At 39.2% G+C, this 13,520-nt stretch overlaps 1 long non-coding RNA gene across 1 annotated transcript; it reads left to right on the top strand.

Annotated features, from left to right (window-relative positions):
• The first annotated feature begins 354 nt into the window (after window positions 1-354).
• Window positions 355-4,893, top strand: LOC129507740 (uncharacterized). The gene is made up of 3 exons (XR_008664072.1): window positions 355-480; window positions 1,398-1,546; window positions 4,769-4,893. It is a non-coding gene; the product is annotated as an uncharacterized LOC129507740 (long non-coding RNA).
• Window positions 4,894-13,520: the final 8,627 nt, after the last annotated feature.

The following is a 13,520-nucleotide window of genomic DNA, read 5'->3' as shown; positions in this document are numbered from 1 at the left end:
GCTCTCTATCACCAGGTAAGTAGATTAAGTAGAAAGCAAGAGTATGTGTGGTTATGTTGTATTTTTTGTTTTGTTGTTGTTGTTTTTGTGGGTTTGGTTTGGTTTATTTTGGATGTGTTGGTTTTTAACAGTGGTGTTCACAGCTTATAGCTTTTTACCAGAGCAAGGGTATCAGTGTCACTCAATGATACACAGCAGCATCTTGGTCCACTGCCTCCCAGTTCTGGGGCCCTTTGTACCTTCCTCAGAGAGGTCCAGAGGCTTCTAGGGAGGGCCCATATGTAGGAGACCAAAAGATATTAAATGCAAAACACTTTATTGGAGTTTCAGGCACAAAACATCTCTGCGGGGGACTAGAACTGGCTGGAAGGGCCACAGGGCAGGGATGGGAACCTGAGATCTGGTCTATCTGTCAAGAAGCAGCCACGTCACTGCACTATGTTTAAACAGACTCTTCAGTTCACTTCATTTCTTTCACAAGTAAGTCTATAGAGTGTCCTGCTTCGGAGGAAGTAATAAATTATCTCCCCTCAAGGCTGTTTGCCTCTGTCAAATGGATTTGTGGAGCAGATCTTTATCAATATGTTTCTAGGTCCAGCAACTTTGTTTATATGTTGTATTCACTGACTGAGAGGATTTTACTGTAAGATGATATATCATCAAGTTCTTGTCCTAAATGGAGTTTAAAACCTCTGAGATAGAATTTTAAAAATACTAGTGGGACATCATCAGAATGAGTGACTATTAAAATTGCAAATCCCATTCCCACCTTTTCTGATTTCTTAAAATGCACACTTCATGATTTGGGTTGCGTTTGGGGGAGATTATGTTTTAAAAAAATCTCAGCAAATCAATGCAGCTTTTTTTTAGGCAGGAGGCAAAGTTAAGCTTCGTATTATAAGAACACCACACACCAATATTTGATTGGTCAGCATAGTTTTTAATCAGCTTCCTGTGTAGATTTTAGAGGTATTTATTTTGATTCATGTTTACTTAAGTTTCAAGACTCACAGGTTTTTGATAGAAACGAGTTTTATTTAGTTATAAAGTAAAAGTTAGACTTAGCCCAAACCATTTGGTATTTTAACAACTCATGCTTATTGTTTGTTTGCTTGTGAACAGTCCTTACAGAGCCTAAATCCTGGGTGAATCAAGAAAAGTAAAGTAGTTCTTCCAGAGGAAAAATGTTCACCCATTCAAGTAAAACTCTAATCGCAAAGACTTAGCTGTTAAGGAGCAGAGAGCTGACTCAGGCCGCCAAACTCAGATGAAGTTCAGCAATCAGCTATTTCGAAGGACCCCAGAAAGTGGCTAGGGTGGGGCTGAAGATAGGAGGACTGGCTGAAAATCCATAAAAGAAACAGACTCTCAGATCTTGTTCTCTTACTCCCAACCAGAGGCTGCCCTCCCTTGGACAGAAGAAGGCCGGACACAGGACCTGCTAAAATAGGAGCGTTTAGGGAGCTACTTGCATTCTGAGTGGTGAGACCCCAGGCCACTTTCTCTGCTTGGCTTCCAGAAAGATGGCTTCTGGCTTATGCCATAGGTAATAGATGAGAACATTACTCTCTGGGGAAGTGGATTGGAACAAGAAGATATCCTGCAGATACTGATAGTTAAGTCCCCCTAATTTCACAAGTGCCACCCCAATAAGGAATGTGAGACGCCAGGGAATTCTGTGACTCAGAGGAGACTAAAGCAACACAGGGAACATTAAAAGAGAAAACAAGCAGAGCAAACCAAAACAATAACAAATATTCTCCAAGACACAAATGGGAAATATTATATCTATGAAACAAAGATGATCCTATAAAAAGCAATATTCAGAAAACAGAGAAGAACTCTTAGAATATAACACTAGAACTCTTGGAATATAACACTTTTTCAAGCAAAAGAAATGAAATCCAGGGGTGCCTGGGTGGCTCAGTAGGTTAAGCTTCAGACTCCTGGTTTTGACTCAAGTCATGATCTTATGTGTTGCGAGATTCAGCCCCTGTTGGGCTCAGCGCTCAGCGGGGAATCTGCTGGAAATTCCCTCCCTCTACCCCTCCCCACACACATGCTTGCACATGTGCTCTCTCTCTCTCTTAAATAAATGAAAATGAAGCTTTAAAAAACAGTTGGTCATTTTACTGGCTGCAAAATCTTTCATTTAGTTTAATTTACATTTCCCTGACAACGAACAATGTTAACATCTTTCCATGTTAGCCATTCATATGCTTTCTTTCGCGATGCACTTGCTCCAGTTTCTTGGCAATTTTTTTTACTCTGTTGTTTGTCTTGTTGATTAGCTTGAGTTCTCTATGTAGCCTGCATGTAAGTTCTTTGTCAGATTCACGTTTTGCAAATATTTTCTCCTTGCGTCTTGCTTTTTCATTTTCTCAACAGTGTCTTTTGAGGAGATGAGGTTTTAGATTTTGATGTCCTATTTATCATTTTTTTCGTTAATAGCTAGTGGTTTTTGTGTTTTAAGAAATCTTTACTTACCACAAAGTCAGAGAGATATTCTCCTGTGTTTTCTTCTTGAAGCTTCATCATTTTAGCTTTTACATTTAGGTCTGTACTCCATCACAAATTAATTTTCATGTGCAGTGTGATGTAGGGGTTCAGGTCATTTTTTTCCCCAGCTAGATATCTAGTGTACATTAATTTTTAAAATGTTAAATCAAACTAAGCTGGGATAAACCTCACTTTTTACATATAAATATATTTATATAAATATAAAAGTATATATTATAATAAATATTTACATATTATATTTATATATTTTTAAAAATATATTTATATTTACATAAATATGTTTTACATATTTCTGGATTCAATTTAATAATATTTGGGGAAGGATTTTTCAATTGTGTTTATGAGGGATATTGGTCTACAATTTCCTTCTTGCAGTGTTTTGTCAAATTATCATATTGTGGCTGTGCTAGACTCATGAACATAGCTAGGGGCTATTCCCTCCTCTGATTTCTTGAAAGCATTGGAGTAGACTGATTTGATTTCTTCTTCAGATGTTGGATAGCCTTCAACAGTGAAATTGTTGAGGCCTGAGGTTTTCTTTGTGGGAAGGTTTCTAATTACAAGTTCATCTTTTGAAATAAACGTAGAAGGGTTCATAAATTTTATTTCTCTTTGTATTAGTTTTGGCAAGTTTGTTTTTCAAGAAATTTTCTCATTTCATCCCAATCGTCAGATTTCCTGGCTTTCAGTTGTTCATATTTTTCCTTACTATCCTTTTGATGCCTGTAGAATGTATCTTTATTGTGGTTCTATTTTTTCTAAACATTTCTACAGGATATAGAATTCTGGATTGACACAGTTTTTGTTTTTGCAGAATTTTGATGATGTTATTCTGTCCTCTATTATTTCTGAGGAGATGCCAGAAATTATGTTTATCATTTCCCCTCATTTTTTGTCTGAGGATTTTTAAGATCTTTATTTTTAATTTTTCAGCTGTTTCACAGTCTGGTTTTCTTCTTATTATCCTTTCTGAGATTCACCAAGCTTTTTGAATCTGTCTGTGGATGGTTTTCACCCATTCTGGGAAGCTTAATGGACTGTTGATTTTTTTTTTATGCAGTCATTTCCTTGCTGACCTTGAAGTTGTGCATGCTTGGTATTATGCTTTTAAAGATGAGTTTAATTTAGTTTTGCCATTAGTTTTGGGATAAATTCTTTAGAACTAGGATATAACCTTTACTCTTTGTGGCCTTTCTAGGGTTTTGGCAGGAAGCCTGCAGTGTTTACCAGACCCTTGTAGTTTGGTGAGATGCAAACTCCAAATCTGGTCTCCCATGCAGTGGGAGCAGCAGATTCATTGCTCTGGTCTTACAACTTTCCAGCTGTTGCTTTACGTTGGTCTACTTGGCATCTCATCTAGGCAAGCACAATTCAGAATTCAGGCAAGAATTTAATGTGAATTTATGCACAGATTTAGGACATTCTCTCTGTTTCTTTTTATTTTCCAATACTCCTCCCTCTCCTTCCAGCTGCTTTGCCAGTCCCACACTCCATCCTCTGACAAGCCAAAGACACTGCTTGCTGCAGTGTCTGTGCTGGTTCTAGCCACTCCTCCTCGTGTGGGCTAGGGCATGCACTCAGCAGAGGAGTTCTGCTGCAGAGCTGCAGTCAGTGTGGTTCCTTTCTTTCTCTCAAGGGTCAAATGCCCTCCAATGTTTACCTAAAGTTGGTGACTTTCCAGAACCTTCAAGTAATTAAACTTTATATTTTCCCAGAGTTTAGAACTGTTACCTGAAAGAGAGTGAGTCCAACACAAATCACTCCACCATTTTCAGAACAAAAAAAATTCAAGAATTTACTTTTAAGTATCAATACTTCAAAAATTTCAAAGCAATATTATATTTTCTGACTCCTAAATATTTCTGTTCATATTTTTATGAATTGACATGTGGCAAAATATGTACTTAAAAAAACCTTTTATTTATTCAAGAGAGACACAGAGAGGCAGATATAGGCAGAGAAGAAGCAGGCTCCCTGTGGGGAGCCTGATGCGGAACTCGATCCCAGGACCCTGGGACCATGACCTGAGCCAAAGGCAGATGCTCATCCACTGAGCCACCCAGGTGCCCCACAAAATATGTATTCCAATTCTCACATAAATCAAGATTTCAGTGATTTAATAGAATCGTTATTTTTGGAATTCCCTCATATACTCCCATCCTTGTGTTTTTCATTTTTGTTTCAGCCTCAAATAATTGTTTTTTAAGTGGTTAAATCTTAGTAGAGGTTTCTTTCAATTCTTTTTAAGGGATCGAATGCTCAGAAGTCTGTATATTTTTAACTACCAGCATATTTCTTATCAAAGACTGGCAGTATATCCTTCAGTACATGATCACTATCAAGACCTTGGCTGATCTAGCAGCTTCATGCTTCTTTAAGACTGTGCATTTCACATTTGAGCTGTTCAATCCCTAAGAAGATAAGCATTCTTGAAGAGGATGGCATTACATGACCTTCTCAGGACTTGCAATTGATAATACTTTGCAAGCCTAAAGGTAATTATGAACCTCTGCACTTCTTAGTATTTAAGATCAGCAAAAAGTAGTTGAGAAGTAGAACAAGAAAAACTTAACTCTCGCATATGCCCTATATTCCAGAAAGAAAAAAATATGTTCTCTAAAAAATGTATCTTTTCAAAAGTATATTTGGTGACCCAACAGAGGAGTTAGTGGGGGCAATGATTGCTATGTGTTATATTCATGAGTAATGGCTAGGTAGCAATGCTGTATATTGGAAGAGCATTTCACAGTCTGTGGATTCCAAGTATCATTATATGCCAGTGATTCTGAAATGTGTGTCTCCAGCCTGTGCCTTCATCCTGAACTCCAGGCTCATATGCCCAACTGCCTATTCAATGCTTCACATAGAAATCTAATAGTTTGAACTTAACATGTTCAAAACTGAGCTCCTGATACTCTCTCCTTCCACCATTTCCCCAAAGTGCTCCTCCATCAGCCTTCCCCATCTCAGCTAATGTCAGATTAAATATTTAGTGTGTCATCTTTTGAATCTTCTCTCTCTTGCTCTTCACATTAGCAAAATCCACAGGCTTGGGGCAGCCCAGGTGGCTTAGCGGTTTAGCACCTGCCTTTGGCCCAGGGCGTGATCCTGGAGACCCAGGATGGAGCCCCACATCGGGCTCCCTGCATGGAGCCTGCTTCTCCCTCTGCCTCTCTCTCTCTCTTTCTCTCTCTCTCTCTCACACACACATGAATAAAAAATTTAAAATCTTAAAAAAAAAAAAATCCACAGGCTTTACCTTTGTGATTTGCCCTGAACTTGACCATGTCTTAACACCCCTTCAGCCTGTAACTCTGGCCCATAACAACATCATCTCTCACCCATATCACTGTAATAACCTTCCTCTCTGTTTCTATGCTTACCCCCCCTCAACCTATTCCCAGTGCAACAGCCAGGGCAATTCTGTTAAAAGACAGATTAAGACCTTCTGCTCAAAACCCTCCAATGTTTTCCTATGCCAATCCTATGTCATAGTTCTTATTAAGATCTAAAGGCTCTACCCTACCTGTACTAGTCTCCCCTTACTTATCCAAGTACAGCAAACTGGCTGTTCCAAACATGCCAAACACTGGCTCTTCTCTGTCCTGGAATGCTCTTATCCCATTCATTTACATGGCGAGCTTTTGCATTTTCTTCAGATTTTAACCCAAAGGGCTCATTCTTAATGGCCTCTCCATCTAAATGTGCATACCTCCTACTAGCACATCCCTTATCTGCTCTGTTTCCTTACTTAGCAGTTATCACTATATGCCATACTATCTATTTCCTTATTGAGCTCTTGTGTATCACCAATCTCCATTACTGGAATGTAAACTCAGCAAGGGCAGGGCTTTGAGCTAGTTGTCCTCTGCTCTATGTCCAGTGTCAAGGCAATGTCGAGCACACAGTAGGAGCTCCAAACATATTTGTTGAATGAATATGCATAGCATTGCCACAGCTGATCCTTACAATTCTATTTCCATTTTACTGATGCAGAAAGTACATTCAAGGTGATTACAGGACTTAGTCTAAGGCACATAGCTAACTTTAAAGACAATTATTATATATAGCTTTTTTTTGTTTAAATCTAGATTCAGAGGTATTTCCATGGCACTACACTACTCCATCCCAAATTCGAGACCAGTATATTCCTGAATCATCTGAATCCAACGAGGAAATGTAGATGTTGTTTTTGTAAACCAATAAGAGAAGGAGTTTTAGATGTCTCTATTTCCATATTATTATACTTCCTCTGAACTAGTAACATATTTTTAAATAATTGAGGTGATATTTATATAATATAAATTAGCCATTTTAAAGTGAATAATTCAGTGGCATTTAATACACTCATAGTGTATTATACTATCATACCCTCTCTAAAATACAAGATTTTAATCCTTTCTTTCCCTCCTTCCTTCTGTGGTTCCTTCCTTCATACCTTTCTTCCCTTCCCCCTCCTTCTTTCCTTGTCTCCTCTCTCTCTCTTTTTTTAGATTGTGCTATGACAAATGTAGAGCATAAAGTCAGAAGAAAACTTAGAGAACCCAAATTCTTTTCTGTGAATCAGTTTCTTCTGATTAAATAACACTGTTATTTTTTTTCTACCATGTTCACTGGACTATCACTAGCCTCTAGTACTCTTAGGGCATTAGAAAAAATATCATATAAATAGCACAGTGACATAAGCATTTCTTATGTGTGATTAGTTATTACTATTCACAGCATCTTCTTGATGCTTACATTAGACTTCTTCATAAAATTTGGTTCACATTATCTAGTGTCTGCTAAAGGCTCTCCTTAGTCTGCAGGCTTTCTGCAAAACTTTAATTTTAGACTTACAAAGTCTATTTTTATAATTTAATTAATTATACATTTTATAACATATTGATATTTTATATAAATACTATCTATTCTTGTGAGTTTGTCTCAGGAACATGCCATGCTCTGTCCTGTTTTATGACCTCGCAGGGGCTCACTTTTCCCAAAGGCTCTCTCTGTCCTCCATCTGTCAAATTTTCTCCACACTCCAAGGCCCAGGTTTCCTTCTTCTTTGAGCTTCATACCAGCAACTCAAAGTGCCACTGATTTTCTTGCCACTCTGATTTTCTGCTACTGCTCTTATTGTCTGCACTACATGATTGATCCCTCAATTACATTCTGTTCTGTCTTGCTCATTATCATTTCATCACTGGCTACTCTGGGGCCCCATTGCCTTTTCCATCAACAGAGAGGGTGAGACTAGATGTCCTTGAAACTTTCTTCCTGCTCTGAAAATTCTGCTTATAAGTAAAGTTTTTTTCTTCTTGGATTATAAACTTCTTGAGATAGATACATATGTTTTAAAAATTCCACAATGTATTGTGTTCAGTACAGACAAGGATTTCTTAAATTTCTAGCCACTATAAAGATTCACGTTTCTGTGTATTTAGAAGTGTGATATGACTCCTAGAAATGGTATTGATCCATTAGGTCAAACTAGTAGAGTTATAATGTTCAGGTCTCAGAAGTGGCAGTCTTGCTACTTGTTCTGCTTACAACATGCCCAGAATAATGAGTTCCACTCTGGCAGGCTTGCCTTAGGAGAGCGATCTTTAATCTGGATAAGAACAAATTAGGGTAGACTCTGGAAACCATAATGTAGGAGGTATTGAAGGCATTTAGCCTGGATAGGAAATGATTAATAGGATCCAAAAATACTGTATCCAAATGCTTAAAGATATAGAATGAGGTCTCCCTCTGCTTGTGTCTCTGCCTCTCTCTCTCTCTCTCTCTCTCTCTCTGTCTCTCATGAGTAAATAAATAAACTCTTTAAAAAAAAAGATATAGAATGAGGCAAGAATTATTTTGGGTGGCCCAAAAGATATATCTAGGACAAATGGATGGCTTTTCATGCAGAGGCGATTTCAGCTTAGTATAAGTCACAACACATTCATAAGTTTCTTGTAAGTTAGCTATTATTTAACATTAGAATGAGTTATGTGCCTCATTGGCTCTATCGATCAGTTGTATGGCTATTGACTCAATGTCCGCTCTATGCCAGCACTGTTTTGGACATGAGCAAATGGTAAATGAGATAGTCGGGGACCTGCTGTAATAGACCATACATTCTGGTGGGACAGAGAAACAATAGGGGAAAACAAACAAAAACTCCACTATTAATATAAAATGTCCACGAAGAAAATGAAACAGAGCATGGTGATAGAAAGAAAGGAGGTGGAAAGGGAGCTGGATAAGAGTAGATAGTCACAGAAGCCCCTGTGAAGATGATACTCGAGCTGAAATGGAAATGACTGAAAGAACCAGCCATGTGAGTATCTCAGGGAAGGACATTCCAAGCAGTTGGTACAACAAGGGGGGATGTTGGAGAGCCCTCAGCTAATGACCCCTTGATGGTTCAAATGCATGTGTCCACCAGGCTAGGCTCTGATGCCCAGTTGTTTAGTCAAACACTAACCTGGATGTGCTGTGAAGGTAGTTTGTAGATGTGATTAACATCCGTAATGAGTTGACCTGAAAAGAGATTACCCTCCGAAAGTGGGTTATTCATCTAATAAGTTGAACACCTTAAGAGCAAGAAGTTTCTCTGAGAAGAAATTTTTTTAAGAGTTTTATTTATTTATTCATGAGAGACACACAGAAAGAGGCAGAGACACAGGCAGAGTCAGAAGCAGGCTCCCTGCGGGGAACCCTTTGTGGGGCTCCATCCCAGGACCCCGGGATCATGACCTGAGCTGAAGGCAGACGCTCAACTGCTAAGCCACCCAGGCATCCCAGAAGAAGGAATTCTACTTCAAGACTACTGAGGTAGAATCAAATCCTGCTGAGGGTCCAGCCTGCCAGCCTACTCGACAGGTTTCAGACTTGCCAGCCCCTACATTGCACAAGGCAATTCCTTATAATAAATCTGTGTGTGTGTATGTGTATATAATACCTGCATACATATGTCCACACATATATGCATACATCCACACACCTATAGGTGTATATCCTCTTGGTTCTGTTTCTCTGGAGAACTAGGACTTATATAGACCCCTTCCTGGGAGCTTCTGCATATCCTGGCTTGAGGTTCTGTGATTCCACAGCTGATTGAGTGGGAGTGGAGAGGAAACTCTAACAGCTTATGATGCCAGAATTATTTAGGGACCAAAAAAGCTGTGAATGGAACTTTTAGAAAATATTCCTATTTGGCAAATATCCTTGCTGTCTATTGAGTCCTACAGTGTAGCAGGTAGCCTACCATCACAGATGTCCAATAAAAAGAAATGTCCAATAAAAAGATTTCATCCCTTACTCTGTTTTTGTGTTTTAGAATTGATTTCTTACTTGGGGCACCTGGGTGGCTCAGTTGTTGAGTGTCTGCCTTTGGCTCATGTCATGATCCCGGGGTCCTGGGATTGAGTCATATGTTGGGCTTCCTGCTCAGCAGGGAGCCTGCTTCTCCCTCTGCCTGTGTCTCTGCCTCTCTTCTCTGTGTCTCTCATGAATAAATAAATAAAATATTTAAAAAAGAAGAATTGATTTCTTCCCTTAGAATTTCCCTTGGAGAACAGCTTAAAGAAGAGGTGGTAATTATAGGAGTTCAAATTAGATTTTTCCATTCTTTGCTGGATTAAAGTCAATATATTTATGTTTTTTGAGAACTTCCATATCTACAGTCCAAAGAATACTCTAGAAATTCAAGGTGAAGTGCATGATGTTATCAGCCAGCAGCCATTTTTGATTTATAATCTATTATAAATACCTGAGAAATCACCTTGAAATGGTCTTCCTGGCATTTGCACAAGTGATACAGGTCACTGATAGCATTTGTTATTGTGTCTCCACTTGCTACTCCCTTCAAACTTAGCAAATGGCTCATTTCACCGACTCAAGGCAACTTTCTCACCAGAGAACTGAACCTCCAGGGTCCCCTGGCCATGGCTGACAACCATAGATGTATCTCCAGTATTTCCACCAGCAGTGCAGAGTGTAGAAGCATGTCATTAGCTACCAGACAGCTAGTAACAGAGTAAGAATTATAGATTACTATGGTAAGCTTATCATTTTGATGAGTAGACAAAGTCTTTTATATTACCTTTGCATATTGTTAGTCCTCTTCTTCTCCATATAAAATATGTTTTAGTTTTTATGATGCATGATCTTATCTAAATTATTACATTATTATCAAGTTTTGTCCAAATAAATCCAAACTTCAAAGTGTACGTGTTCTAAGCTGTGTTTTATGGATAGACGGTTTGTAAGTTTGAATTGAGCCTTTGTCCCAAATTAATCCTGAAGGAATCCAAAACAGGGGATGTGTGATAGAAATAGATATTTGAAATGTTGGAGTCTCACCTCCTGTTTCCTTCTAAGGATGTGCTGAGTCCCCTTTCCAGAGGGCTTAGCTTGCTTCGTAGATTCCAAGGCCCATGGAAAAGGCTCTATGATGACAAAATACTTTTGCTTAATCTGATGCTTTTTTTTTTTTCCGGTCCTGCCCTCTTTTGCCTTCTATGGGTTGCTTCTGAGGAAACTTCTAGAATACATCCTATTTTCTGTCTTCACTTTTATTTCAGATTGTAAAGCACATATTTCCTACGTTGCTATACAAGTCTTCCGAGTAATTTAGAACATCTGTCTGCAAGCAAGAAGGAGAGATTCCAGGTACCCTAAGGGAAGGATCCTCCAGTCTTCCCACAGAAGGAACTGCCTACTGCATCTTCACAGTGCACAGAAGTGCTAGGTCCAAACACCAGCCCCCACGAAACAGCTGTGCACACCCTGGAAGCAGCATCCTTTCTTAGCCTCACTATTTGCAATTGTGCGTCAAGACCATGCCCCTAAACTCCACACTGCAGTACTTTTGATCCCATCTCTGCGTGAGATTACATCTAAATATTTCTAGACTTTATCATGTTCCATCTAAGTCTTTTTTTTCTAGCTAAATATCCCTGGTCCCTCGTAGCCAACTTTATCAAGGGTGATGGTTAATTTTATGAGTAATTTGGCCAGGCTGTGATCCCCAGCTGTTTGGTCAAATGTTAATCTAGATGTTTCTGTAAAGGTACTTATAGATGTGATTAACATTAAATCGGTAGACTTCAAGGAAAGCACGTTCCTCCTCTCAGGTAGGTGGGCCTCATCCAGTTAGGTGATGGCCTTAAGAAGAAAGACTAAGGTTGCCCAAAGAGGCAAGTTGGCCTCAAAACTGCAACACAGAAACCTTAGCTTGAGTTTCCAGCCTGTTGCCCTATTGGCTCAAGGTGACCACAACATCACCTCTTGCCTGTGGATCTGCTTGACAGACTTCTGACGTGCCAGGCCCTACAATCATGTCAGCCCATTCCCTAAAAATCTCTCCTCTCATGCTCTCTCTCTTTTTCTCTCTCTCTTATTTTCTCTCTTTTTTATATATTTCTAGCAACTTATCTATTGGTTCTGTTTCTCCAAAGAGCCCTGACTGGGCACCTGGGTGGCTTAGTGTTTGAGTGTCTGCCTTCTGCTCAGGTCATGATCCCAGGGTCTTGGGATCAAGTCCCACATCAGGCTAACCGCAGGGAGCCTGCTTCTCCCTTTGCCTATGTCTCTCATGAATGAATTAATAAAATCTTAAAAAAAAAAAGAACCCTAACTAATACACCAAACAACAAACTATTTTCATTTTCCCATTCTCCTCACTATTTTCTGAAAATGGTTCCGGTGACTAACACCTCACCTAATACACATACTCAAGGTATAATGAGCTCAAGGTAGAGCAGTATAATTTCCACCTTATCTTAGCTCCAGGATCAGCATATGATTTAGTGCTTAAGAACAGAAACTTGGCAATAGAGAGAGCTGCTTTTTTTTATAATAAATTTATTTTTTATTGGTGTTCAATTTACCGACATACAGAATAACACCCAGTGCTCATCCTGTCAAGTGCCCCCCTCAGTGCCCGTCACCCATTCACCCCCACCCCCCTGCCCTCCTCCCCTTCCACCACCCCTAGTTCGTTTCCCAGAGTTAGGAGTCTTTATGTTCTGTCTCCCTTTCTGATATTTCCCACACATTTCTTCTCCCTTCCCTTATATTCCCTTTCACTATTATTCATATTCCCCAAATGAATGAGAACATACACTGTTTGTCCTTCTCCAATTGACTTACTTCACTCAGCATAATACCCTCCAGTTCCATCCATGTTGAAGCAAATGGTGGGTATTTGTCGTTTCTAATGGCTGAGGAATATTCCATTGTATGCATAGACCACATCTTCTTTATCCATTCATCTTTCGATGGACACCGAGGCTCCTTCCACGGTTTGTCTATTGTGGACATTGCTGCCTTTGCTGCTTTTAAGAGAGCTGCTTTTAAGCTGCCGTCTTACAATTCTGTGACTTCAGTTACTCAACTTCTTTCAGTCTCAGTTTCTCAAATCTCTGGATGAGGAAAGTAATGGAATGCATCATGGTATTTTGTGTTGTGAGAATAAAAAAGATACTCCCCTTTAAGGAAAGAACCAGTCGTCCCTTGGCTTTAGCAACAGGTAATCCCAACTGGTCAATGACTACTTGTTACAGTTACCAGTAAACCAATCGGTAAAGATCACACTCTTAAAAACAGCCAATTAGCAACAGCCTCACAGCAATGACCATCCTTCTGAAGGTCAGCCAACCAACAACTGTCTTACCTGAATTACTCTGTCTCCAGAGTTAAATATCAACCCAACCCTAAGACCTGTGCTTCTGAACATTCTCAGTCCCTGAAGTTGACATCTGCCCAAACCCTATACTACTCTGCTTTGCTCAGAGACTGTGTGGTTCATAAGCACAGCTCTCTCTTGTTCAGCAATAATTTCAGCTTTTTGTTGCAGGCGTTGAGCAGTGGTCCTATCCTTTGACAAAGGATAAAATTGGGTTGTATGTCAAAAGTATTGAGCATAATGCCGGCATTGAATAATCACTTAAGAAATATTATTTTGAGTACTCTAGACCTTGTTTTTTTTTTTTTTATAACAGCTTGAGTTACAAAATTATTGAGAA

Source organism: Nyctereutes procyonoides, unplaced genomic scaffold (assembly GCF_905146905.1).
Source record: "Nyctereutes procyonoides isolate TBG_1078 unplaced genomic scaffold, NYPRO_anot_genome, whole genome shotgun sequence".
Taxonomy (NCBI): domain Eukaryota; kingdom Metazoa; phylum Chordata; class Mammalia; order Carnivora; family Canidae; genus Nyctereutes; species Nyctereutes procyonoides.
The sequence above is the reverse complement of the archived record's forward strand: the minus strand, read 5'-3'. Positions and strand labels throughout refer to the sequence as shown.